At 50.2% G+C, this 26,514-nt stretch overlaps 1 pseudogene; it reads right to left on the reverse strand.

Annotated features, from left to right (window-relative positions):
* Positions 1-448: 448 nt before the first annotated feature.
* LOC101959419 (tropomyosin-like) lies at positions 449-6,890 on the reverse strand (annotated as a pseudogene).
* Positions 6,891-26,514: the final 19,624 nt, after the last annotated feature.

A 26,514-nucleotide genomic window follows, 5' to 3' on the forward strand; every position in this document is an offset into this window, starting at 1 on the left:
TCCTCTTTTCCTCCTCTAAGAAGAGGGCAATAGGGATTAGGCTGGAAAGTTATCTTCCAAAGTGAGAAGGGAATTAGAGTGCTGCTTCAGAGCTATGAAATTATTTGGAATGTTTACAAATTGTTACTGTAGCAATAAAAAAGTAATTACAAAGTGTGTACATCACAATGTGCTTTTAGAGACACTTTGTGTTCTGCTCAAATTCTCTTAAATGCTGTTCCCAAAGGTGCTCGGCCTCTAGTTCAGCTGGAATCTCTGGGAAGAAGCAGAGACAGTTTGGTGAAAGAACAAGGTGGTGGGGGTAGTGGGGGAGTTGGAAGGAGAAAGCAGCTTTCCAGTTAAAGACCAGCCTCAGTTTCAAGGCCAGCTTCAGGTTGGCTGGCCTCAGGCGGAGTCAGGGTCAGAGGGAGGAGCAGCTGCAGGCAGGACTGGGGAGTCTGCATCTCATTCAGGACAAGCAGAGTTGGTCCAGCATCCTTTGTGTACAAGGTGCTCCTCCTTGGTGCATTTCAGCTTATCTTCTAAATCATCAGTTGTCTTTTCCAGTTTGGCAAACTCAGCACGGGTCTCTGCCTCCTTGAGTTTATCTGTGAGGATCTTCATTTTTTCCTCGTATTTGTCTTCTTTTTGAGAATACTGCACTTCAGCAGCATTCGGACACTCGGGTTCTGGTCCATCAGTCTTATCTGCTCATCCATCTCTCGGCAAGAGGACTCTGCCAGCTCAACTCGTTCCTCTGTGCGTACCAAGTCTCCTTCAGTGATCACTAATTTACGAGCCATCTCTTCATACACCTGCCTACTTCTTGTGCAATGTGCTTAGCTTCTTTGAGTTGCATTTCCTGGAGATGCGTCTTTTCTTCATCTTTTAGGGCTCGGTTTTCAGTAACCTTCAAACCTCTCTCACTCTTATCTGCAGCTTTTACGCTTCCTCCAGCTTTTGCAGGGCAGTAGTGAGGCGCTCCTGAGCATGGTCCAGGGCAGTAGTGAGGCGCTCCAGAGCATGGTCCAGGGCAGTAGTGAGGCACTCCTGAGCACGGTCCAGGGCAGTAGTGAGGCGCTCCTGAGCATGGTCCATGGCAGTAGTGAGGCGCTCCTGGGCACGGTCCATGGCAGTAGTGAGGCGCTCCTGAGCACGGTCCAGGGCAGTAGTGAGGTGCTCCTGAGCACGGTCCAGGGCAGTAGTGAGGCGCTCCTGAGCACGGTCCAGGGCAGTAGTGAGGCCATCCTGAGCACGGTCCAGGGCAGTAGTGAGGTGCTCCTGAGCATGGTCCATGGCAGTAGTGAGGTGCTCCTGAGCATGGTCCAGGGCAGTAGTGAGGTGCTCCTGGGCACGGTCCATGGCAGTAGTGAGGTGCTCCTGAGCATGGTCCAGGGCAGTAGTGAGGTGCTCCTGAGCACGGTCCAGGGCAGTAGTGAGGCGCTCCTGGGCATGGTCCATGGCAGTAGTGAGGTGCTCCTGAGCACGGTCCAGGGCAGTAGTGAGGCGCTCCTGAGCATGGTCCAGGGCAGTAGTGAGGCGCTCCTGGGCACGGTCTAGGGCAGTAGTGAGGCGCTCCTGAGCATGGTCCAGGGCAGTAGTAGGCGCTCCTGAGCACGGTCCAGGGCAGTAGTGAGGTGCTCCTGAGCACGGTCCAGGGCAGTAGTGAGGTGCTCCTGAGCATGGTCCAGGGCAGTAGTAGGTGCTCCTGAGCATGGTCCAGGGCAGTAGTAGGCGCTCCTGAGCATGGTCCAGGGCAGTAGTAGGCGCTCCTGAGCACGGTCCAGCTCCTCTTCAGCCAGTTGGATTCTGCTGTTCAAGGAGGCTACGTCAGCCTCTTCCCAGGTCATCCTTCTCCCTCATCTTCTCACTGGAAGCTCCCAGCCCTCTCCTGGGCATCATCCACTTGCTGCTGCAGAACCTGGATCTTACACTTCACCACCTCGACAGTGGTGATCCCCCCATGGCGCCCACCCAGCCACTTCTGATATCTGCCTCCTCTGCTCAGCACTGAAGCCACTTCTCACTTGTAATGTCCATCTTTGTTCCTTTTGATTAACCTTGGCTTGAAGTCTACTTTATTGGATATGAGGATGGAAACCCCTGCTGGCTTCTGCAGTCCATATGAGCAATATGATTTTTCCCAACCTTTCACCTTCAGTCTGTATATGGTCTTTCCTATCAGCTGAGTCTCCTGGAGGCAGCATATTGTTGGGTACTTTTCTTTTAATCCAATCTTCTAGCCTATGTCTTGTGGTTGGTGAGTTAAGCCATTAATATTTAGGGTTATTATTGAGACATGGTATGTATTTCCAGCAATATTTGTTTATTTTTGTTATTTAACTTGACTTGTTTTCCTCTTTGATTAGTGTTTTTTTTTTTAGTGTACTACCTCATTCTGCTGATTTTCACTGTCATTTTTCATTTCCTCTTTATGGAATATTTTGCCAAGGATGTTTTGTAGTGTTGGTTTTCTAGCTATAAATCCTTTTAACTTTTGTTCATCATGGAAGGTTTTCATTTCATCTTCAAAACTGAAGCTTTATTTTGCTGGATACATGATTCTTGGTGGGCACCATTTTCTTTCAGAGCCTGATATACGTTGTTCCAGGATCTTCTAGCTTTCAGGGTCTGTGTTGAAAAATCTGCCATTATTCTAATTGGTTTTCCACTATATGTAATCTGATGCCTTTCTCTTGTGGCTTTAAAAATTCTCTCCATATTCTGTATGTTGGACATTTTCATTATAATGTGCTTTGATGTGGATCTGTTGTGATTTTGTACATTTGGCATCCTGCAGGCTTCTTAAAATTGGATTTCCAATTCATTCTTCATGTTAGAAAAGTTTTTTGATATTATTTCATTGAATAAATAGTTCATTCCTTTGGTTTGAACCTCTATGCTTTCCTCTATCCCAATAAGTCTTCAATTTGGTCTTTTTATGCTATCCCATATTTCTTGAATGTTCTGCTCATGCTTTTTACCATTTTCACTGTGGTCTATGGTCTATTCAAGATGATTTATTTTATCTTCATGACAGATGTCCTGTCTTCCAAGTGGTCTACTCTATTGATGCTTCAATTTGAGTTTTTAATTTGGTTTATTATTTCTTTCATTTCAAGGATTTCTAATTTTTTTATGAACCTCTATCTCCCTGTTGGGATAATCTTTTCTTTCTTGAATTTGTTTATGTAGCTCATTGTTGACGTGAACTTTCACTGCTTGTATTTGTTCTATTATGACTTCTTTTGAGTTTCCAGAACATTTTAATCACGTGTATCCTGAAATCTTTCTCTGTCACTTTTCTGCTCTAGCTGCCAATGATTCTAATGAGGTGTTGTCTTGACTTGTTTGTGGCACTTTCTTCCCTTGTCTTTCATGTTGCTCATGTGTCTTCCTTTCAACCTCTGTGGGTCGGGGGTGTTTGTTTTTTACCCTATAGATTTGTAGTGCTCTTGTAGGGTTCCAAGGGGCCCCTTTTTGGGGAAGGACGATATTAATAGATCCCAGTATCAACAGTATATCACCTATGAACAATTTGATATTATTAAGACATTTGCAGCTTAGTTTCAATGTCCAGAAATGTTGGATTTAATTATTATTTAAAATATAATCAGTAGTTTCATAAAAAGGTTTACAGTTTCTGGCTGTGGACAGTGAACTGGGGGCAGGTGTAGGATGATATGCTGATCAGATGGAGATTTGATCTGAGAACCACACCCTCCAAAAATGGCGAGAAAGCTTTTCCAAGTTGGGGTGTTCTGCTTCCAGTGCCGGGATGTCTGCTGAGGTGGGGAAGCTGGGCAATGGCCTTGTGCTATGGATATATAACCAGTGTGGGAGCCAAGTGCAGTCTGGCGTCCTGCTAAGGTGCTGATAGGTGGTTCTGCTAAGCCACTTGAGTGTCGTGCGTGAGCTAGAACTGCAGGCTTTTGGCCAGGAGTCCAGAGTCCTACTTGAACACAGAGGCTCTGATTTCTGCACAGGAGGTCACAGTGCTGGTGATTTCTGTGAAAATCCATTGTTTAGAGAACCTCTCACACTCTCTGAGATGTTGTATTCTGAGACCTGGGTCATGGAGTATCACAGAATGGTGACTCTTTCTGGCCCACCATCTTGAAGTCTGTCTTAAGATTATTTTGAATGGGACCATTTTCCTGATTTTTTTCTCAGCAGACTTACTTTAGTAAGTGGTTTACTTATGTATGTATGATGTATTTAACTACATTGCTAAAGTTGTTTACCAGATCCGGAAGCATCTGATGAAGACATTGGTTCTTCTATGTATTGGATCCCATCCCCTGCAAGCAGCATAGTCAGACTTCTGTCTTTCCTCTGTAACCCTTTAATTTCCTTCTCTTGCTTAGTTGATATGGTTAAGAGTTTTTAGAAACTATGTTCACAATGCAAACAATCAAAGAAACAAAGAGATGGTTCATAGAAAACATAAAAGAAGATTGAAAAATCATGAAGGAACTACAGTTAATAAAAAACAGAAGACAGAAATAAAGAAATAAAGATAAAAGACAAGATATGGCTACTCTGATATCCATAAGATTATTAGAGACTATGTTGAAAAATATCCTCTAATACACTAGAAAAACTGAAGGGATTGAGGAAATCCTAAACACACGTGACCCACACAAATTGCAGCACAAAAATATAAAAATCTAAAACAGAAAAATATCAAGAAATGAAAATGAAAAACCATTAAAGTTATTCCAAGAGAGAAAAGCTCAGAAGAAGATTCTTAGTTAATTCTAAGAGAACTTTAAAGAGAGATAAGGCCAACCTCCTCCTAATATTCTGTGAAATGGAAAAGGAGAAACACTAAAGAAATCATCCTAAAAAGCCAATAACACCTTGATACCAAAACCAAACAAAGACACATCCAGAAAAGAAGACTTCAGACAAAGAGCATTGATCAACATAGATGTGCAGTTCCTTAATAAAATATTGACAAAATACATTCAAAAACATATAAGAAGGTGGTGACCATGAGTAGGTGGTCACCACCACAGGGTTGGGAGGTTGGCCCAACATAGACAGATCCATAATGTCATATCCATCTGTGATTCACCACGTAAATAGAGGTGAGGACAAGAGCACACCATCACATCAGCAGGTACAGAAAAGGCATTGGACAAACTTCAGCACCCCAGCATGGTTAATGCACTGGAGAAACTAGAGGTACGAGGGCCTCATCTTGACCTTCTAAAAACTACATATGACAAACCCAAAGCCACTACCAAACTGAATGAAGAAAACAGTTCCTCTCAGCTCAGGTCAGAGACAAAGATGTCCACTCTCCCACTCTGATTCCCCGGGGTCCCTGCACTGCACACTCTGACACAGGAGCATTGTCACATGAACAACATGCAGAGCAGCTTTATTGAGGCTGAAGTGACTGCTCTGGGGTCACCAGGGACAGATGCTGAGGAAGCTCAGAGGACCCTGGGGAGTCTTTTCCATGGGAGAGTCTTCCATGGGATTCCCTGATCAGAGCTGTCCTTGGGATTCTCTGTACATCAAACAGGGAGCTAAGCCAACCCCCAAAGAGGGTTGGTGCCTGGACACTTGGTGAACCTCAGGCTCATGGTCCTCCTGGATCCCAAGGAGTCCTTGAGAGTCAGCACTGGATTCAGACAATTTTGCTGCTTGTAGATGGAAGGGAAGGGGCTGAGGATCAGGCTAGGTTCCTGCAGGGGGACAGGCAGCTAGGCTGGGTCATCACAGCAGCTGAGCCCTTATGAGTGGCAGGGGGCATACTGACCAGCCCACTCAGTAAACACTTTTCTTGACAAATCTGTCCACCCCAGACCTGGCACCTGGGAACAGGATCCTGACTGCCCAGGTCCTGCCTGAGACTCCAGGTGGCCCTGAACCTGAATTGTCCACACAGTCCTGGAAAGGGCAGAGGGGAGGCCTGATGGACATCAGGGAGGGAGTGTGATGACCCCTGTGCCTGGAGCTGCTGAGAGGGTGACTCAGATGTCCTCCATCACTGCCCTACTGGACTCTGGCCCAGGAAACAGCCACCACCATGACCAGCACAGCCAAGAGCTCTCTGCTGTGGAAGCCCTCAACAGGGCAATCAGGACACAGCCGAGGGGACTCCAGACCCCAGGGGCCATTAGGGTCAATCAAGTTCTCTCCTTGGCCCTGTGGCCATAGTCTCTGTCCTAATCAGTCCTCCTGAACCAATTTGCTGTTGCTGTTTCTACAACTCCCAGGGAAGTGAACAGGACATACCTGCTTGCACATGCAAGTAGAGGGCCAGATGTAGCAATGGCCCCATGCATATGAACACATAAGAAGGACTGGGGGTATAACAGGCCCCCCAAGGCAGAGCCAGCATGGACTCCCATCACTGGTCCATGTGGAGAAGGGACTGCCTCCTTCGTGGGTCATTCTGTGCACTTGGAAATAACCCAAGGCCCTCACTATGACCTCTGGCTCATGAATGCAGGAGCAGGGCTGCTGGCCCTGCAGCTGGGGCTGTGTCCTCCAGATTTCTTCTAATTGGTTCTAAGTTTTACTTCCTTAGAGTTAAACATAACATTAGGTCTTCTTTACACATAATTACACATATTTGGAAGATAATTTGCTCCTTTCAGTCCAGGTATCCTTCCACAGACACACAGGATTTGGGGGACACTTTGAGCCCCCACAGGGACTCCCAGAGAGAAGTGGGCTGATGCAGCAGTGAAGCCAGAATCAGGCAGATAGGCAAGGGTGGGATCCAGAGAATGGAAGGATTGGAATCCCAGTGCCTTCAGAGGCCTTTCCCACCCTAATCAAGATAACCTGGCCCTACTCCAACCTGTTGCTAAGGTAACCTGCCCAGGGATTTTCCCACAGGGAGTCGCCAGCCAATCTGCTTCTCACCTTTTGGTCACCCCACTGAGCATCTCCAGGACCTAGTCACTTATAGAGGAAGGATAGAGAGAGGAGGGGAAGAGAGCAGGGGAACAAAGGAAGCCTAAGACCTGAGAAAAAGGAGGAGCAGCCTCACATCCGGGAGGAACCAGATCACCAGTGATGGGGATACCCTCAGTTATGGTGACGATTCTGCGTCCTCACCTAATGGAGTATGAACACTAGAGAAGCACACAGACACAGGCCTTATTAAAGCAGGGCTTATTTAAAAAGGGTGGCATGGACATCTCCTGGAGGGAGAAGGGGCCATAGCTGGTTTCCTGGTATCCCCAGAACAAAAGGGTTCTGCCACTTTTATATGCCCTAGGCTGTCTTTGTTCTCCTGCCCTCTTCCCCTTATCTCTCACTGAGCCCAGAATTGGGGCCAGAGGGGCAGGGGAGAGGGCTAGGCAGGCTCTGTGGACCTGGTGAAGATGGCCTCACCCAGTGCATCTGGAGTCTACCATCCACAGTTTAGATATGAGGTTCCCCAGGGGCTCATCTGTGAGACAAAGCAAGAGCATTTGAGGGGGAAAGGTTGGGTAGGAGAGCCTCAACCTAACCAGAGCCTTACCCCAGTACCCCCTAAGGGATTAGCTGGGTGGTGACTGTGGGCAGGTGGGCTGTGGCTGGAGGAGGGGGTCATTGTGGTGAGCCTGTGGGGTTTGTATGTCATCTGTGATAGGGGAGGGTCTCTCTGTCCTTCCATGTTGGTGTCCAGGGCTGCTTTCCTCCCCCAGTGCTCTGCCCTGATCCTGCCTCACCTTGGGCCTGGGGAATGGAATAGACTGTCCATGGACTGAGACCTTGGAGTCTCCAGGTAGCAGCATCACAGATAGGGAGGCCCTGGGATCTGGGCAGGCTCCTGCTGTGAGAGCCCCTGCCTGTGAGGGGTCGGCTGAGACTTGCCTCAAGGAAGAGAAGCTGCTGTCCTTATCCACAGCCTCCGGCTTTTCCTTAAAGGGCACCTGCCCAAGGTCACCATGAAGGTGTCTGGCCCTGGGCTGGAGGAAACCATCATGACCAGAGGCTGACCTGCTCCTTCTCTAGGTCCTCACTGGGCTCTACTAACAGGGGACAGGGCTGGGTGTGTCACCCAGGGAAGGCCCTGCAGTGGCTTACTAGTGTTTGGTCCACCCAGCCCTGAGGACCTGGCTGACAAACTCCTAAGACCCCTGCAACAACCAGGAGGCCTTCACCATGACCAGCCTGGACCCCACAGACGCAGCCCCCATGACTGTGTCCAGCCTGGACCCTGCAGATGCAGCCCCCAGGACTGTGACCAGCCTGGACCCTGTAGACGCAGCCCCCATGACTGTGACCAGCCTAGACCCTGCAGACGCAGCCCCCATGACTGTGACCAGCCTGGACCCTGCAGACGCAGCCCCCATGACTGTGACCAGCCTGGACCCTGCAGACGCAGCCCCCATGACTGTGACCAGCCTGGACCCTGCAGACGCAGCCCCCATGACTGTGACCAGCCTGGACCCTGCAGACGCAGCCCCCATGAGTGTGACCAGCCTGGACCCTGCGGACACAGCCCCCATGACTGTGACCAGCCTGGACCCTGCGGACACAGCCCCCATGACTGTGCTCAGGTGCTAAAGGCACAGCCTGGGCTTCGTTCACAAGGGCTTAGACTTGCCTCAGCTCTGACCTGCCCCTCTGCCTATGGGGACAGTGTGGAGAAAGGGCCTTCCTGCCAGCCTCCATGGCTCCCTGTCCACCCAGAGCCTCAAAGCCCTGGAATCCTGTTCCTCCTCTAATTCTCTCTCCACTTCCCTTGGACTGCACAAGCAGGTGCCCTGTTGTGCTCTGCTTCATGACGGCAGCATGCAGGGTGCCTGGCCCCTGGCCACACAGATGCCCAGGCCACCTGCTACAGGGGCTCCAATCCCACCCAGTGGCAGAACACCACTGACCACAGCTGTGCCTTCATTAACTGCTGTGTAGGAGCTGCACTGGCATTGGGGGTCAGAGCCCATGCAAGAAGGCAGGACAGACACCACTTCCTGCAGTGAAGGAGAGACACATGTGTCCCTAGGGGCACTGAGGACATAACCCATGAGGTGGTGGCAGGTCCAAGGTCTCCCCACTGTGCAGGCCTGGTGCAGGAACTGTGCAAACCTGACTCCAGGGATCCCTGGGATCTGCTCCTGATGGGGCTCGTGGCCAGGAGAGAAGTGGGTGCTCAGAGAAGGGGACACCTGAGAGCTGCAGCAGAATGTGTGTGCTCCATGTCAGACGCCCATCTAACCAGCCACATTAGCAAGTTATAAACAACTTAATAAAACAGAAACTGAAACACTAGCTAATTATCAAAGAGTTAATAAAGCAAGAATGTGGACACACGTTTATGAGAATCTCTAGGTTCAAATTTAAGCATGAAAATATAATTGCCCACAATGTTAGGAAAACCTTCCTGCCATTCCACAGTGGGCTGGGTTCAGAGAGTGACCAGGTTAGCATGAGGAGAGACCAGGTATATCAAGGTCTATGTGGATTGTGGCACCAGGAAATCATTACCAGGAGGCAGAGGTCATCAAAAGGTACCTTCTGGTCAGGAGAAGAGAGGATCCCTGTGGTCCACCAAGTTGAAAACCACCTCACCCCACGTGGCTGTGAAGAAGTCAGACTCTGGAAACATCTGCATCACACACCAACAGCCCATGCAGGGCAGGGGTAGGGCCTCACCACTGAGCAGCAGAAGAGGCTCACACCTGCACATGCTGGGGAGAGTGCCCGAGAGGACACTGCAGCTCCTGAGCAGAAGCTCTCCTTCATCTGCCCCCAGGAAAGTCCAAATTCAAACCCCATGAGATTCCTCCCAGGGTGGGACTGCTCAGAGCACCAGGAAAACCTGACAGAGAGGTGCTGGTGGAGGCAGGGCCTGGAGCTGGGTGGGGCTGGGGGAGGGCAAAGTGGACTGCACATCTCCTCCAAGGGTGACCTTTACTCAGGCCTGGGAGCTGCCCTCCTGGGCCCTTGCTGTGGAGGAGGGAGACCCCAGGCTCACAGGACATCCTTCAGATGGCAGTCACCTCTATGTCCTAAGAAGAAGCAGCCCACAGCCGTCCACTGTGGAAAGGACAGATGGACTTGGAAATCCCATGGCAGGAGCACATGTCAGCAAGAAAACCCACCAGGGACACATGACCTGTAGGGACCCCAGGGCCCTGGGAGTTTCCAGCTCCATGCCACAGGCCCTCACCTGGGCCTCACACTCACTCTGGTGACAGGACCTGAACTGGCGCTGACTCTCCAGACAGGCCCAGGTGAGAAGCTCCACAACATAAAGACAGAAGGTCCTCTGCTCAGCAGTGCTCTCCTGAGGGACCTGGGCCTAGCTGGACCCCAGGGGAAGCTCACTGAGGGGGTCTGACACCTGCCACCACCTGGAGTTTGTCCTTCAGGCCCAGCCTCTTCTCCTAACATAGTACCAAAAACTCTGTCCTCAGCTCTGCATCCCTGAAGCAGGTACCTGAGACCATCAGCACATAAACAGGATCTTTATTATGGATGAAGACATTAAGGCTCCAGTCCATGCTCAGCTGAGTCCTTTGCATTTACACCTTTCCTGGATGTGCCAGGGGCAATGCAGAGAGCCCCCTGTGGGGAAATCACTCTCCATGTTGCTAGGAATCGAAGCGAGGGAGGAAGAGATGGGGTCTGCCAATCCCCTTGCGTGGCATGTCCTCAGTGATTGGCATAAATTCCCCGAGTCCACATGTCCTAAGGGTTCCATAATTCCTGACACCCCAAGGGCTGCCGAACAACCTTATCACATGGAATTTTTTGAGGACAACGATGCACACTAATCATTCTATTCCTGGACACAAAGCTTTCATGTGCAACTCATAATGCAGAACACATTCATTCCTCATCCTTGAGAACCTAAAGACATAAATGCTTCAGCAGAGCTCAGAAGTACAGTGCAAAGACTCCAAAAGATTCAGGAAAATTGACTCTGTGCTTTAAAATCAATGAGGGGTTCCATACTCCTAAGCTCTATGGAAGGAGTGAGTATTCCCATTTCAAAAGGAAAAAAACACAGACATGTTGAGGGACTTCAGCAGGACTGCTGAAGCTCAGAATTGGACAGCTCCAATTCTTTTCTCAGTGTTACTCTAGTGAGAGATTGGTGAGGGCTCTGGTCAGGCCCAGCACAAAGCCCAGGTGGACACAGTGCCCTGGTCTCACTCTCAGTGAGCTTAGCCTACAGCTTGCAGCCTCCTGGGCAAGGGCTGCTCACTGATGGCTCCTCTGCTCCAGGGGTCTCCTCAGCAGCCGTAACTCCATCTCACAGCCCCATGTATCACCTGCCAGGGCTACCAGCAGGCACTCTGACCCCTGACCCCCATCTGACCTCCCAGCCCTTCCTTTCAAGTATTCATGTAAGCCTCCCTGACCCTGTAGCTCTCACAGTCTGCCCCCTGCAAAGCCAGCATGGTGTGGCTGAGGACAAGGTCACCCTCAGCAGGGAGCAGGTCCTGGCCTCCCTTGAACCAGGGCTGGGAACCTCTGGGCCCCTTGCTGGCTGAACAGGGGAAACCATGCCCTGGGCAGTCCTGAGTCAGGAGCCCAGAGCTCTCCCCCAGAGGCCCTGCCCTGGAGGGTCTTTCAGATCCTCATCTCTGCCTCTGAGCTGGGGAAGCTGGGCCTTGTTGATCCCTGGGGTCCTGAAACACCCTCCATCCTCTGGGTGCAAAGCCCTGGGCTGGTCCCAGTGGAGCTGCTGGCCTCATCCTCCTGGCCACAGCTCCTGGGCAGTACCACAAGTGTGCTGCTCTCCTGGCCAAACTGCAAAGCACCATCTCTGCCTGCACTGCCCCTCTCTGCCCCTCCCTGTCCTGCACATGGCCTTACATCAGTCAGGGGGTCACACGCCAGGGCCTCACCTGTGCCCTTGAGATTGTCCAGCCCACGGTCTGATCCAGCCTGAGTGAGCCCAGCTCCCACCAAGTGTGGGAACATCCACAAAACATGTTCTTATAATGTAACTAAGTGTGTCCACCTCTGAGTTGTAGGAGGTTCAGGGGACCACTCCTGTCCAGGGTAAGAGCAGAAGCCTAAATACTCAACTTGCTCTTGCCATATATGAGTTGTTGGGCACAGTGCATCACCACTCAAGCTCCTGTGTGATTTCAGAACTGCATCATGGAATTCACCCTGATCTTCTTTCATGATTATGTACATGTGGAAAACACGTTAATGGATGATGTAGGCAGAAGAGAAAAATACACAAAATCAGTTTTACTTTCTTGAATGCTGCTGTGTGCTCCTAACTTCACCTGATGCTCACCTCTACTCTAAATGCTCCTCTGGGAAACCTCCACCCAGGGGTGCTATATAGAAGGAGGACATGCAAATAGGGCCTCCCTCTGCCCATGAAAACCAGCCCACCTGACCCTGCAGCTCTGCACAGGAGCCCAGCCCTGGACTCCCAGCTCAGCCCACTCAGTGACCAGGACTGAACACAGCTGCTCACCATGGAGAGGGTGTTCAGCTGGGTTTTCCTGGTGGCTGTTTTCAAAGGTAATGAATGGAGAACCAGAAATCCTGGTTGTGTGTGTGGACAGGTGGGAGAGGAAGAGTGGATGAGTGCCAGTGTCCTGACCAGGATGCCTCTGTGTTTGCAGGTGTCCAGTGTGAGGTGCAGCTGGTGGAGTCTGGGGGAGGCCTGGTGCAGCCTGGGGGTTCCCTGCGACTCTCCTGTGCAGCCTCAGGATTCACTTTCAGTGACTACTGGATGAACTGGGTCCGCCAGGCTCCAGGGAAGGGGCTGGAGTGGATCTCAAGCATTAATACTGGTGGCAGTACTTATTATGCTGACTCTGTGAGGGGCCGATTCACCATCTCCAGAGACAACTCCAAGAACACAATGAACCTGCAAATGAGCAGTTTGAGTGTTGAGGACACAGCCACCTATTACTGTGCCAGGGACACAGTGAGGGGATCTCAGTGTGAGCCCAGACACAAACCTCCTGCAGGGCGTCCAGGGCCAGCAGGGGGCGCTCAGCACACAGGGAGCCCATGTCAACCAGGAGCAAGGGCAAGTGCTGCATCCTGCCTCTGGGGGCCTCTCTTCTATTAGTTTACACTTTTTCTTTACTTTAGTGAAAGGTATTTACATGGAATTTACTCTGGTGTGTTCATATCTGCAAATGGGGCCTTTGGTCAATTTCCCTCCACCTTCCTCCTTTCCCTCCTCCTCCTTCACCCCCCATTCCCTTCCTCCACTGCTCTACTATCCACTCTATTTTGATGTCCCTCTGTCCCCTTATTTTACTGTACCTTCCACTTCTGAGAGAAAGCCTCAGCCCTTGACTCTCTGAGTCTGAGTCATTTCACTTCCCCTGATGTTCTGCAATTCCACCAATTTACCAGAAACACTCTCATTTAATTCCTCTTTATGGTGAGTAAAACCCCACTCTTACACACCCCACATTTTCTTTACCCATCCATCTGGTGACAGGCATCTAGGCTGGGTCCATCCATTGGGGGCTGTCAGTTTCTGCTATAAACACTTGTGTGGCTGTGTCACTACAGAATGCTCAGTTTACATCCTTAGGACTGTGACAAAACTGGAATACCTGGTCATGTGGTGGTGTCTTAGTCAGCTTTTTTGCTGCTGTGACTGAAAGGTCTGACCAGAACCACTTAGAGGAGGAAAGGTTGATTTGAGGACTCACAGTGTCAGAGGTCTCAGTCCATGGACAGCAGGCTCCATCCCTCAGATCTCAAAGTGAGGATGAACCTCATGGTGGGAGACTGGAGGAGGGGAGCTGCTCACATGATGATCAGGAAGCAGAGAGAGACCCTCACCAGATACAAATATATACCCCAAGGCAACCCCCATGCCCCACCTCCTCCAGCCTCACCTGCCCACCTTCAGTCACCACTCAGTTAATCCCTTACAGGGGGTTAATTCACTGAGGGGTTAAGTTCTCTGACCCAATCATTTCCACTCTAACCCTAGTTGCAGTCATACATGGGCTTTTGGGGGACACCTCACATCCAAACCATAACATTCCACCCTTCCTTGGCCCCCAGAAGCTCATGACCACCTCACAATTCAAAATACATTTAGTCCATTTCCAAGATTCCCCATAGTCTCAGTAGTTCAAGCCCTGCACCAAGGTTCAGGTCCAAAGTCTCCTCTGAGCCTCAGGGCAAACCAGCATTGTGAGCTCTAAAGATCAAAGCCATTTACAAGAATCCACTATATAAAGGTTCAGAGTAAACATCTCCATTCAGAAAAATGGGGGCACAGAAGGAAGGGCTGGGGCCAATGCAAGACTGAAATCCAGCTGGGCAGCAAGTCCTGGAGCCCCACGTCCAGGATCTGGGCACAAAGTGTGGTGACGTTCTCTCCAAAGTGCTGCTGAAGGCCCAGTCCTTGTCCCAGATGCCAATCCAATAAGAGGACACGAATTTGAGAAAAAGGAGAAAGAGGGTTTATTGCTTTTCAGAAAAAAAAAACACAGGGCACTCTTGTCCCAAAGGTGTGATTGTACCTCAAAGGACACCTTTAGAGTCCACACAAAGTCCAAGGAGCAGGCCACACACCACAAGGTCACACAGAGATTTGTTGTCAGCAACAGGAGGCATAGCAACAAGGCTGTCCCTCCAGGAGAGCAGCAGCCTGTGGCACTTAGAGAGCAGTTTATAGCCCTCAAGAGGCATCTCCTGAGATACTTAGAGTACTTAGGAGTTTAGGTAGGGTGGGATGATCTCAGGATACTTAGGAGTTTAAGCTGGGGTGGGGGATCTTAGGGTACTTAGGAGTTTAGGTAGGGTGGGATGATCTCAGGGTACTTAGGAGTTTAGGTAGGGTGGGATGATCTCAGGGTACTTAGGAGTTTAAGCTAGGGTGGGGTGGTCTTAGGGTACTTAGGAGTTTAAGTTGGGGTGGGGTGATCTCAGGGTACTTAGGAGTTTAAACTGGGGTGGGGTGATCTCAGGGTACTTAGGAGTTTAGCTGGGGGGGATCTTAGGGTACTTATGGGTTTAGCTGGGGGTGATCTCAGGGTACTTAGGAGTTTAAGCTGAAATGGTGGTGATCTTAGGGTACTTAGGAGATTAAGCTGGGGTGTGGGGAATCTTAGGGTACTTAGGAGTTTAAGTTGGGATGGGGGGTTATTATGTACTTAGTGAAGCCAGATTTAAAGCTGGGTATTTAGTGTAGTTAGATAAATCCCGTCTAATATCAAGTAAAATCAAGGTTGAAGGCCATATTGAGAATGGAGTCCAGGAAAAGGGGGATTGAAAAAGTCCCCAAGGCTGGGAGCCCATCCCAAGGAAATGTTAATGAAGCAGCTCTCAGCCAACAAGGAGATGCTAATCCAAAGTCCTTCCTGCCCAGGTTACTCCTAAACCCATCTGCCCCTCACCTTCTGGGCCCTCCCACCTGCATTTTATCACTGCAAGGTAACAGAATCAAGGACAGGCATGGGACAGGAATGCGGGAAAGCTGAAAGAGAACCTTAGCCATAAAAGGGGGAAGATCTTGCCCTTCCTGGTTCCACCTCTTGGGTCCCCTTCTTCGTCCTGGAGAAGTCTTTTCTGCTGTCCTTTAATGAAGCTTCAACTTTCCACTCTAAACTTGCCTCGGCATGCTTCTCTGGTGTTATCCTTCAGCCTTGGGGAAGCAAGGACCCGTCACCAGTCAACAGCGGTAACATTAGGAGTTTAAGCTGGGATGGGGTGATCATTCAGCAGGCACATGTTCTTAGGGAAAGTCAAGCAGCACTGCCTCAGAATCCAAACTTTGGGACTTTTGATAAAATGACTCCTTACCTGAAATGGTGACTGAGGCCAATATTGATCTGATGCCAATAGTGCCCATCAGCAGGAGCAGGGGCTGTTAAAGAGGTGCCTCCAAGGCCACATTCCACCTCTTCTCTGTTGCAGTTGTGACTCACCTGTTCACTTGGGAGAGAGTCCTTTCTGTGGTCTTTGGTGCCATCCCCAAAGTCTGGAGTTCTTCTTCCTGTGGTGGGTGTGTGCTCAAGGACAGATAGCTCTTCCTAGGATGGGGAAGAGAGGTAATCCTGTTTCCCCTGAGATTAGGGAGGGGGAGACTGGGGAGGAGCAGGGAGAGAGGAAGAGAAGGAAATGTGTCCATTTTAACATGAGTGAAGTGGCAGAGCAGCAAGGGTTCTACTCACAGCCTAAGGTGGCCACTGTCACCCTTGTGCTAATTTGCAGTTCTAACAATTAATGAGTGTAATCCCCCAAATACTCACCAGAATTTATTACCACTTGTGTTTTTGGAAATTGCCCTTCTGCCTACAGTGAGAGGAAATCTTGTTGCAAAGGCAATACATTCCAATCCCAAGGCCGAGATCATACTGAATGGAAAAGCTAAAACATTTCCTCAGATATAGGAACAAGACATAGATGGCCCCTCTCACCACTCCTACTGAACATAGTCCAGGGATGTGCATTTTAACTCAGGTGCATTTACACAGGAACACAGAGCAGCATTATTGGGGCTGAAGTGACAGCTCTGGGGTCCCCAGGGTGAGACCCTGAGGAAGCTCAGAAGAGTCTTTTCCATCAACTAAGGGGAGGGTCTTCAGTGGAATTCCCTGAAGGGCTGTCCTTGGGACTCTGTGTACATCAAACAGTGAGCTAGCCCAGGATTGTGTTATGCTTGAATTCAGGACCCCCAAAAGACTACCAGAAACCCAGATCGATGTAAGCAGCAACGAGGTGTTTATTGAGAGCTAGCTGGGTCCTCCTCGTGCACACAGCAACTGGTGATGCTGAGAGGCTCCGCACCCTGGGTTTGCAGCACTTTTAAACACTCTTTGGAGAGGGCAGGGACCCCACGTACATCATAGCATCTCTTAGCAAATCACCACACATCACGGGAAAATCAAATAACAACTCTAAAACGTGATTAGCACATTCACTGGTGGGAACAAGTTGGGTAGGGGTGATTGATTACTGGAGGGGCACTACTTTTAACTGAGGGGACTATGTGCTGAACTACATGGTTTCCCAACATGTTATCAACCACCATAAACTACTGGGAGGGTCATCTGGCATCCCAGGTATTTCCCTGTCTCATGCTGATTGGTGGCTGCTGGGGAGTTGCTATGGGTCCCCACCTAGCCTGACTGAGTCAGGGACACCTGGCCCTGCAGATCTCTCCTGTTATTTGTAGATAAAGAACTCAGCAGGGTGAGTAAGTGCCTAGGAGTGCTCTGTGGGTATTTCCCAAGGACAAGGGTCATGCCCCCTTCCTTGGACAGGCTTTGCTCTGAGGTAGAGGCTGGCTTTTCAGACATAAGAAACACCCAGGGCCTGGTCTTCCCAGGAGAGCAAGTGTGAGGACCTCTGTGCCTGCAGCTCTGAGTGGGTGACACAGAAGTCCCTCCATCCTGCAGAAGCTGAGCTCTGGCCCAGGAAGCAGCTACCACTCTCTCTAGCCCATTCTCTGCTGTAGAAGCCCTCACCAGGGCAATCAGGACACAGTCTAGGGGACTCCAGACCCCAGGGGCCATTAGTGTCAGTAAAGTCCTCTCCCTGTGGCCATAGCCTCCATCCTAATCAATCCTCCTGAACCAAGTTGACATTACTATTTCTAGAACTTCCCAGGAAGTGAACAGGACCTACCTGCTTCCACACTCAAGTGGAGGGCCAGACTAGGACACATGGCCCCATCCATGTCAATACATCAGGAATTTACCAACTCCCCCAAGCCACAGCCAGCAGGGACTCCCATCACTCGTCCATGCTGGGGAGGGTCTGCCTCCTACCGCAGTGATCATGGCCACTTGCACATGGCCAGGCCCTGCAGTGGGTGGGTTGGATCATTGGTGGTAGCACCACATACTCTAGCCCCATCCTTGAATCAAGGTTCAGGGTCACCACAGACACACCCAAAGTGACCTTTCATCAGCGTCACTGTCTAAAAGCTGAGGGCATGTTCAGTCTCACTGGGAGACACCTGTGGACGTGTGTGGTCAAGACACAGTGTCCCAGCAGGGAGGTCACTTCTCACAGGGAGATCAGGTCCTGCAGGATCTCAGGTCCAGCAGGTGCTCAAGGCCTGCCTATGGAGCTCAGGACCAGCAGGGGGAGCGCAGGATCCATGGGGGCACTGAGACCATCAGGAGCCTCAGGACCTGCAGGGTGCCCCAGATCAGCAGAGGGAGCTCAAGTCCATCAGGGAAGATAAACAGGAGCAGAGAGGGCTCAGGACCTGCAGGTGGCTTAGGGACAGTCGGGGCATCAAGAGCAGCAGAAAGCTCTGGACCAGCAGGGGGAGCAGAGGACCAGCAAGTGGAGATTAGGACCACCAGATGCTCAGGAGAAGCAGGAGGCTCAGGAACATTAGGGGCATCAAGACCAGAAGAGAGCTCAGGGACAGCAGGGGTCTCAGCACCAGTGGAGGGAGCCCAGGACAAGGACATGAAGCCCAGGACAAGGACAGGGAGCTCAGGACCTGCAGGGGAAACTCAGGGGAAACTGAGTGCAGGGCCAGAACCAGGGGCAGGTGCACAGGCCGTCCAGGCTGGTGCTCAGGGTTCCCAGTCTCCTTTCTAGAGAGGAGTCCCCAGGGAGCAACTCTAGCCGTGTGACAGTGCTCCAGAGTAGCACAGTTCTGAGGAAACAGGAGCTCATTCTCACAGGAACAGAGGCAGAGCTTCAAACATGGGGGCAGAAGTGCCTCTGCCCTAGTCTCTGCGTCAGATCTGAGAAGTTCAGGGGAACCTGCTTGGTCTTCTCCCACCAGACCAGCAGCAGACTCCTGGATTCTCATCAGGATGGTCTCTGGGGGCTGGGAGGAAGCCAAGAGCATCCAAGCTCTGTAACCCTTAAATGCAACAGGTTTCAAGTCTCCCTCCTCCACCTGCAGACCTGCCCACACCAGACTCAGAACTGAACAAATTGTCTTTTTAACCAACTCATGTTCATTCTTCACGTCTCCCTTTCCTTGTCCTCACCCAGAGAGTGCAGGCTCTTGTCTGTGATGTAGGAATTTTTCTTTCTTATTTTATCATTGATTTCCAATTTCACTCCATTATGATCAGATAAAATACATGGTAGTATCTCTGTTCCTTTGTATTTGCCAAGAGTTGCCCTGTGACATAATATATGGTCTATTTTTGAGAAGGATCCATATACTGCTGAGGAAAAAAAGTATTTCTTATTGATGTTGGGTGGTACATTCTATATATGTCAATTAAGTCTAAATTATTAATTATATTATTGAGTTCTATAGTTTCTTTATTCAACTTTTGTTTGGAAGATCTGTCCAGTGCTGAGAGAGGTGTGTTAAAATCACCCATGATTATTGTGTTGTGCTCTATTTGACTCTTGAACTTGAGAAGAGTTTGTTTGATGAACACAGCTACACCATTGTTTTGGGCACATATATTAATGATTGTTATGTCTTGTTGATGTATGGTTCCCTTGAGCAGTATGTGGTGTCCTTCTTTATCCCTTTTGATTAACTTTGGCTTGAAGCCTATTTTATTTGATATGATTATGGACACACCTGCTTGCTTCCAAGGTCTATGTGAGTGGTATGTTTTTTCCCAACCTTTCACCTTCAGCCTGTGTATGTCTTTTCCTATCAGATGAGTCTCCTGAAGGCAACATATTGTTGGATCTTTTTTAAAAATCCAGTCTACTAGCCTATGCCTTTTGATTGGTGAGTTTAAGCCATTAACATTTAGGGTTTCTATTGAGATATGGTTTGTACTTCCAGCATATTTATTTATTTTTCTTATTCAACATGATTTGGTTTTCCTCATTGATTAGTTTTTCCTGTACTCTACTACCTCCCACTGTTGGTTTTCATTGTTAGTTTTCTTTTCCTCTTCATGTAATATTTTGCCAAGGATGTTTTGAAATGCTGGTTTTCTAGCTGCAAATTCTTTTAACTTTTGTTTATCATGGAAGGTTTTTATCTTATCTTCAATCCTGAAGGTTAATTTTGCTGGATACAAGATTTTTGTTTGGAATCCATTATCTTTCAGCATTCAAAATACGTTATTCCAGGACCTTCTAGCTTTCAGAGTCTGTATTGAAAGACCAGCCGTTAACCTGATTGGTTTACTCCTAAATGTAATCTGCTTTCTTTCTCTTGTGGCTTTTAAAATTCTCCCCTTATTCTTTATGTTGGGCATCTTCATTATAATGTATCTTGCTGTGCATCTCTTGTGATTTTGCACATTCCGCATCATGTAGGCTTCTAGGATTTGGATTTCTGTTTCATTCTTCAAGTATGGGAAGTTTTCTAATATTATTTTACTGAACAGATTGCTCATTCCTTTTGTTTGGATCTCTATACCTTCCTGTATTCCAATAACTCTTAAATTTGGTGTCTTTATGCTATTCCATATTTCTTGGATGTTCTGCTCATGGTTTCTTATCAGTTTTGCTAAGCTGTCTACGTTCTTTCTGAGATGCTATACTTTTCTTCATTGTCTGATGTTCTATATTCTAAGTGTTCTACTCTGTATTACTCTCATTTGAGTTTTTAATTTGGTTTATTATTTCCTTCATTTCTAGGATTTCTGTTTTTTTTTATAATGTCTATCTCCCTGTAGAGTTGATTTTTGCTTCTTGGATTAGTTTCAGTAATTCATTGTCAAAGTGATCTTTCATTGTCTGAATTTGCTGTCTAATGTCTTCCTTCAGACTCCAGATCATACAGATTAATAATATCAATATGTGATTCACCACATAAACAGAGGTGAGGACAAGAGTCACACCATCACATCAACAGGTACTGGAAAAGCATTTGAGGAGGCCAGCACCCTCATGTTTAAAGGACTGGAGAAGCTAGACATACAAGGGCCTGACCTCAACATCGTAAAGGCTGCATGTGAGAAACCCAAGGCCACCACCATACTGCAGTGAGACATCCTGGAAACCATTCCTCTCATCTCAGTTAGGACAAGGGTGTCCTCTCTTTCACTCTGAGTCTGCAGTGTCCCTGCACTGCACACTTGGAGGCAGGAGCATTTTCACATGAACCAAATACAGAGAAGCATCATTGAGGCTGAAGTGACTACCTTGTTGTCACCAGGGCCAGAGGCTGAGGAAGCTCAGAGGACACAGGTGAGTCTTTTCCTTCAACTCAGAGAAGGGACATCACTGGGCTTTCCTGATTAGGGCTTTCCTTGGGATTCTCCTTACAGCAAACAGGAAGCCAGTCCAGGTTGGGTGACAGGGACACCTAATGAACCTTGGGCTCATGGTACTCCTGGTTCCAAGAAGTCCGTGAGACTCAGCACTGGTTCTCTGGCACTTTTGCTGCTTATAAATAGAAGGTGAGGGGCTGAGGATCAGGTGAGGTTCCTTCATGGGAACAGGCAGCCAGGCTGGGTCACCACAGTAGCTGAGCACTAGTGAGTGGCAGGGAGCCAACTGACCAGGCCACTCAGCAAGCCCTGTCCTAACCAAGTTCTGCCAACCCAGACCTGGTGCCTGAGAACAGGAGTCTGACTGCCCAGGTCCTGACTGAGACTCCAGGTGGCCCTGCACCTGAATTGTCCACAGCAGTCCTAGGAGGGGCAGGAGGGTGACTTGATGGTCATCCAGGGAGGGACTCTGATGACCCTTGTGCCAGGAGCAGCTGAGAGATTGATTCAGATATCCTCCATTGCTGCTCTGCTGAACTCTGACCCAGTAAACAGCCACCACTGTGACCAGCACAGCCAAGAGCTCTCTGCTGTGGAAGCCCTCACCAGGGCAATCAGGACAAGTCTAGGGGACTCCAGACCCCAGGGGCCATTAGGGTCAGTCAAGTTCTCTTCTTGGACATGTGGCCATAGTCTCTGTTCTAATCAATCCTCCTGAACTAATTTGCTGTTTCTATTTGTACAACTGCCAGGGAAGTGAACAGGACCTACCTGCTTCCACGCTCAAGTGGAGGGCCAGACGTAGGGCACACATGGGCCCTTCCATATGAATATGCTGGAAGGACAGAGGGTAACAGGTCCCCCAAGTAGAGCCAGCAGGGACCCCATCACTTGTCCGTGTTGACAAGGGTCTGCTTCCTTCCTAGTCATCCTCCTTCCTCATCATCCTCAGCACTTGGAAGAGACCCAGGCCCTCACCATGACCTCTGGCCCATGGAAGAAGGAGCAGGGCTGCTGGCCCACAGCTGTGGCTGTGTCCTCTGACTCTCTCCTGTGGTATTGATAACTGTGGTGCATTGTAGGGAAACAGAGCACTGGGGTTGGTTTCCCACAGTGATTCAGACCTGGATCAGGACCCCCATTTCTGTGGGCAGCCTTCCCCTTCCTGCCCTCTCCCTCCCTGCTCCCCTCCTGGGCTCTGTGGTCTTTCTTCTATGTGTCACACATGTCTGAGTTGGAGGTTCATGGATGTTCATGAAGGTGGAGTTCACTGTGCTCCTTCACATCAGCTCACAGCATAGATGGTGAGTTCCCTTCTGCTCTCCTCCCTTCACCCCTCTGCCCACCCGCAGGCCCTTCCTGGACCCACTGACCTCCTTCTCTGTCCACATCACCCTCCTCTCCTCTCCCTCTTCTCCAGCTTCCTCAATTGGGAGAGAAGATTGGCCCTTGGATTCTGCGTCTGGCCTCCTTCATCAGCTTGATGGTCCCAGTTCCACCTGTTTCCCAGCAAATGCTGTCACTCCATTGTCTTCCTGGCTGAAGACCCACTGTGCGCAGAATCCAAGCTTTCTTCATCTACACCAGCCCCTGTAGGGTGCAGCCCATCAGAGCTTCTGCTGAAAAGTTGACCATTTCATCTTCTTCATGAAGAGCCAGTGTTGCTTCTCTCCTGGAAAATCCTTCAGGACCTTGTTTCCCATAAGATCTTGGGCCCAGGAGATGCCAGCCCTTGCAGTTGTCCACAGACCTTCCCTGGACAAGGGCATAACCACCTGGGCACTGCTAGGATGGTTCAGGGGATTCCTAGACAATTGCCCAATCCCTGCATTACAGGTTACTCTACCCTCATGTTGAACCTGTCCCCAGGGGATGATATCTGACCTGTTCCTCCATCCCCATGGTGGCCACGACCCAGGGATTAACACCCGATCTGTTATTTCATCCCATGTCCAGTCCCCTGTCGTCAATATATGACATGATACTATTTCCCCTGTTGGCCATGTCCCTAGGGGAGAACATTCGACCTGTTACCCCACCGCCATTCTTACTCCATCCCCAGTGGATAATATCTAACATGTCATTACATCCACATGCTAATCCTGCCCACATGGATGATATCTGATCTCTTACCCCATCCCAACACTGGCCTGTCCATAGGGGATAGAATCAGACATGTCACCCTATCCCCATGCTCAATGTCCACAGTGGACAACATGTGACCTGTTCTACTATCCTAATACTGTCCCTGTCCCTGAGGATAATATCTGATCTGTTACTCCATTCTGATGGTTGACTGTACCCAGTGGATAATATAAGAACAGTTACTCCATCCCACAGTAGGTAATATCTGACCTGCACCCAGTGGATATTATCAGAGATATTACTCCTTCCCCACTCTAACTACATTCCCTAGGGCTTGTCTCCTTGGTCTTGCCCACAGACAATTCTTTTCCTCCCATACTAAACTTCAGGACTTGGCAATGTTCTTGTGCAGACTTGAATGTTCACCTCACAGAGCAGTATGCCTCGGCACAGTGTGCATGGCAACAACCACTGTCCATGGGAAACCATCACCTACCACAGGACTTTGGTACTGGCTTTTTCATACCACAGATGAGGAGCTATACTATGTAATCACAGCAGCTGTGGCTCAGTGTGTCCAGGGGCAGTTTATTCCTCAGTGGCTGCCCCTCTGGGGGGCGAGTGCTCGCATAATGATAGTGTCCCTGTGCTGCTCACAGTGACAGGCAAAGAGTCCAATATCTGCATATAATAGCAGAAAACAATGTCCTCAAAGGAAACTCAGAAATCTCTAAATATAGGTCAAGCAGTCCTGCAGAACGGGAGTCCCTGCATAATGCTCAACAGGACTGAGGCCCTAGGGAAAGTGCAGTGTCCCCAGGAGGAGTGCAGAGGGGAGCTGTGAGGAGGCCCTTCCTCACACTCCACCCTGCAGAGCCACCAGCACACAGAGCCAGGCTGCAGGAGCTGAAGGGAGGACATCACAGGCAGGAGGGACCCCCCTTGGCTGCCCCAGAAAGGCACAGGGTGGGGCTGCTGGAGTCTGCACCCTGCACCTGCCCAGTGAGGAAGGGTGGCCAGTGTTACATCAGCAGGAAAAAGTGTTTGATTCCCAGCTTCAACTTGAGGAGCATGACCCCAGGGGGCACTCATAACTGACCCACATGGGGGCTAGGTGACACTGTGGACCCAGACTCCAAAATTGGAGCTGGAGTGAGTAAAAACCTTGTTGCCCTGGGGAAGAATTGGAGCATTTAGGACATTGGGAAGAGTGTTCCTGGAATCCACAGGGCTTGATGGCAGAGACCTCTTCTCCTTCATGTGCTGGCAATTGAATCCCACTTGGTACCACTAAGAGGTGCTCTCCTGGGTAGGTCTGTACCCGGGATGGCTGTCACCTCCTCTATTGGATGAGGGCCACAGCAAAGGTCTTTAGGGAAGGACATTGATATTGCCGTTGCCATCTCAAAAATTCATGGCCATCTTCTGGACTGGGAGCTTGCAGCCACCGAGCACTGTGGGCAGTGGGAGCTGGCCCTTGGCACACTGCTCACCTCCCAAGGGGCTCAGCCTGCTCACCTCAGAGACTGAGAACAACAGGGGACATTAGCATCTGCCCACTCTCGGGGTTTGTGCTACAGGCAAGAGAGGACTGAGACTCTGACCTTCTGTAACAGGTGAGCTGGGGAATTCAGTAACATAGAGGGGAGGTCTCCAGGTTCCCCAGATCAGGAGGTGGAATCATCTGAAGATGTTTTCACTTTGGTCTGCCTGAAGGAAAATCTTTCAAAACAGATGATTTGCAGGATGTGGAAACTTCACCCAGTCGATTTGCAAGTGGTGAAAACATGGAGACCAGCAGGTCTTACCTGAGCCACCCCAGGACCAGGAGGTGGGTGCTGCAGGCTCAGTGTTTGCAGGGAGCTCATGGTCAACACCACAGGGATCAAGGAGAGGAGCCCACATGTCTTATTAGTGGGCTGTGCTCACTCAGTTAGGCAGGAGGTCAATTCCTGAACCTCATCAGGAGGTCAACAACTACACCTGCCCTCTCAGTGACCCCACCTCACTAAAGACAGTGTTCACTGTTCTCTCCAAATGCTGGGCTGTGGGCAAGGCAGGTCTCACTGCAGTGATGCTGCACAGGAAAGGGGACCTGGGCCTCCTCCCTCACCCAGCCTGTCCTGCATGTCGTCCTGTCTGCTGTCAGCTTGGCTCTGCTGCTCTGGGGGACTCAGGGGCTCCCAGCCTCAGGCTGCAGCTGAGAGCTGCCTCTGCTCCCAGGACTCTCACCTGGCCCAGCACCTCCATCCTGTCCTCTCCTGGTGGAGAACAGAGGGCAGGACAGGTGAGGGGAAGAGCTCAGGGCAGATTCCCACCCACTGCTGTCCACAGGCATTGGCTGGACAGTCAGGAGGACAAGCAGGGCAGAGGGTGGTGGAGGGCAGTGGGCACACAGCAGGAAGCTCCTGCCCTCCTGAGCCCCTGCTCCCTCCTCTCCTGCTCAGTCTGCAGCCCCCAAATCTCACAGAGATGAAAGAGAAGAACTAGTCCTGAGAACAAAGTGGGGCTCTTCTCCTGGATGTAGGGAACCCCATTCTCAGCCCTGGGCTCTGTTCAGTCATCACTGAGGGCTTCTCCTTCAGGGCTGGGAGGTGAACCTGGGCCTCTTGCATGCTGGGCACGTTCCTGCCACTCTGAGACCCTCCCAGGTGCAGGGAGGAAGGGCTTGGAGGAGGCAGGGCTGGGCTCAGGAGGGTGGGCTTCCCCTCTGACAGCCTTCCAGCCCCCTGAAACCACCTGCTCTCCTCTCACAGGTAAAGCTCCACTTAGGATCCAGACTGGGACACATCTCAGGAACACAGAGGACATGGGCAGCCTGACCTCAGCCTCTCCAGATATCAGAAGAGCCTCACCCACATGCAAATCCCTCCTCCTGCTCTGGGTTCAAAGGCCCTCTGGGCTGTGGGAGCTCCCAGATCTCTGCTCAGACAGGGCTGAGGTCTCTGGGAAGGCAGGTGTGGTCTAGAAGATGAGGCTGCTGGGTCTTGTCCTGTGCCTGGTCATAGCCCCCCAAGGTGAGTGTCCCCAGTGACAGACCTGGCTCCATGAGGAGCTTGTGACTGCAGGTGACTAATAGGGTGTTACTGTCTTTGTCCCCTGGTTTCCTATGCCAGGTGCAGCTGCAGGAGTCAGGACCTGGCCTGGTGAAGCCCTCACAGACCCTGTCCCTCACCTGTGCTGTCTCTGGTTACTCCATCACCAGTGGTTCCTGCTGGAGCTGGATTCGTCAATCCCCAGGGAAGGGGCTGGAGTGGTTAGGTTGCATATGGTATGATGGTGATATTAGGTACAGCCCATCCCTCAAGAGCCGAGTGTCCATCTCCAGAGACACGTCCAAGAACCAGTTCTCCCTGCAGCTGAGCTCCCTGACCACCCAGGACACAGCCACCTATTACTGTGCCAGAGCCACAGTGAGGGGACC

This window comes from Ictidomys tridecemlineatus, chromosome 5 (genome assembly GCF_052094955.1).
Source record: "Ictidomys tridecemlineatus isolate mIctTri1 chromosome 5, mIctTri1.hap1, whole genome shotgun sequence".
Lineage (NCBI taxonomy): Eukaryota > Metazoa > Chordata > Mammalia > Rodentia > Sciuridae > Ictidomys > Ictidomys tridecemlineatus.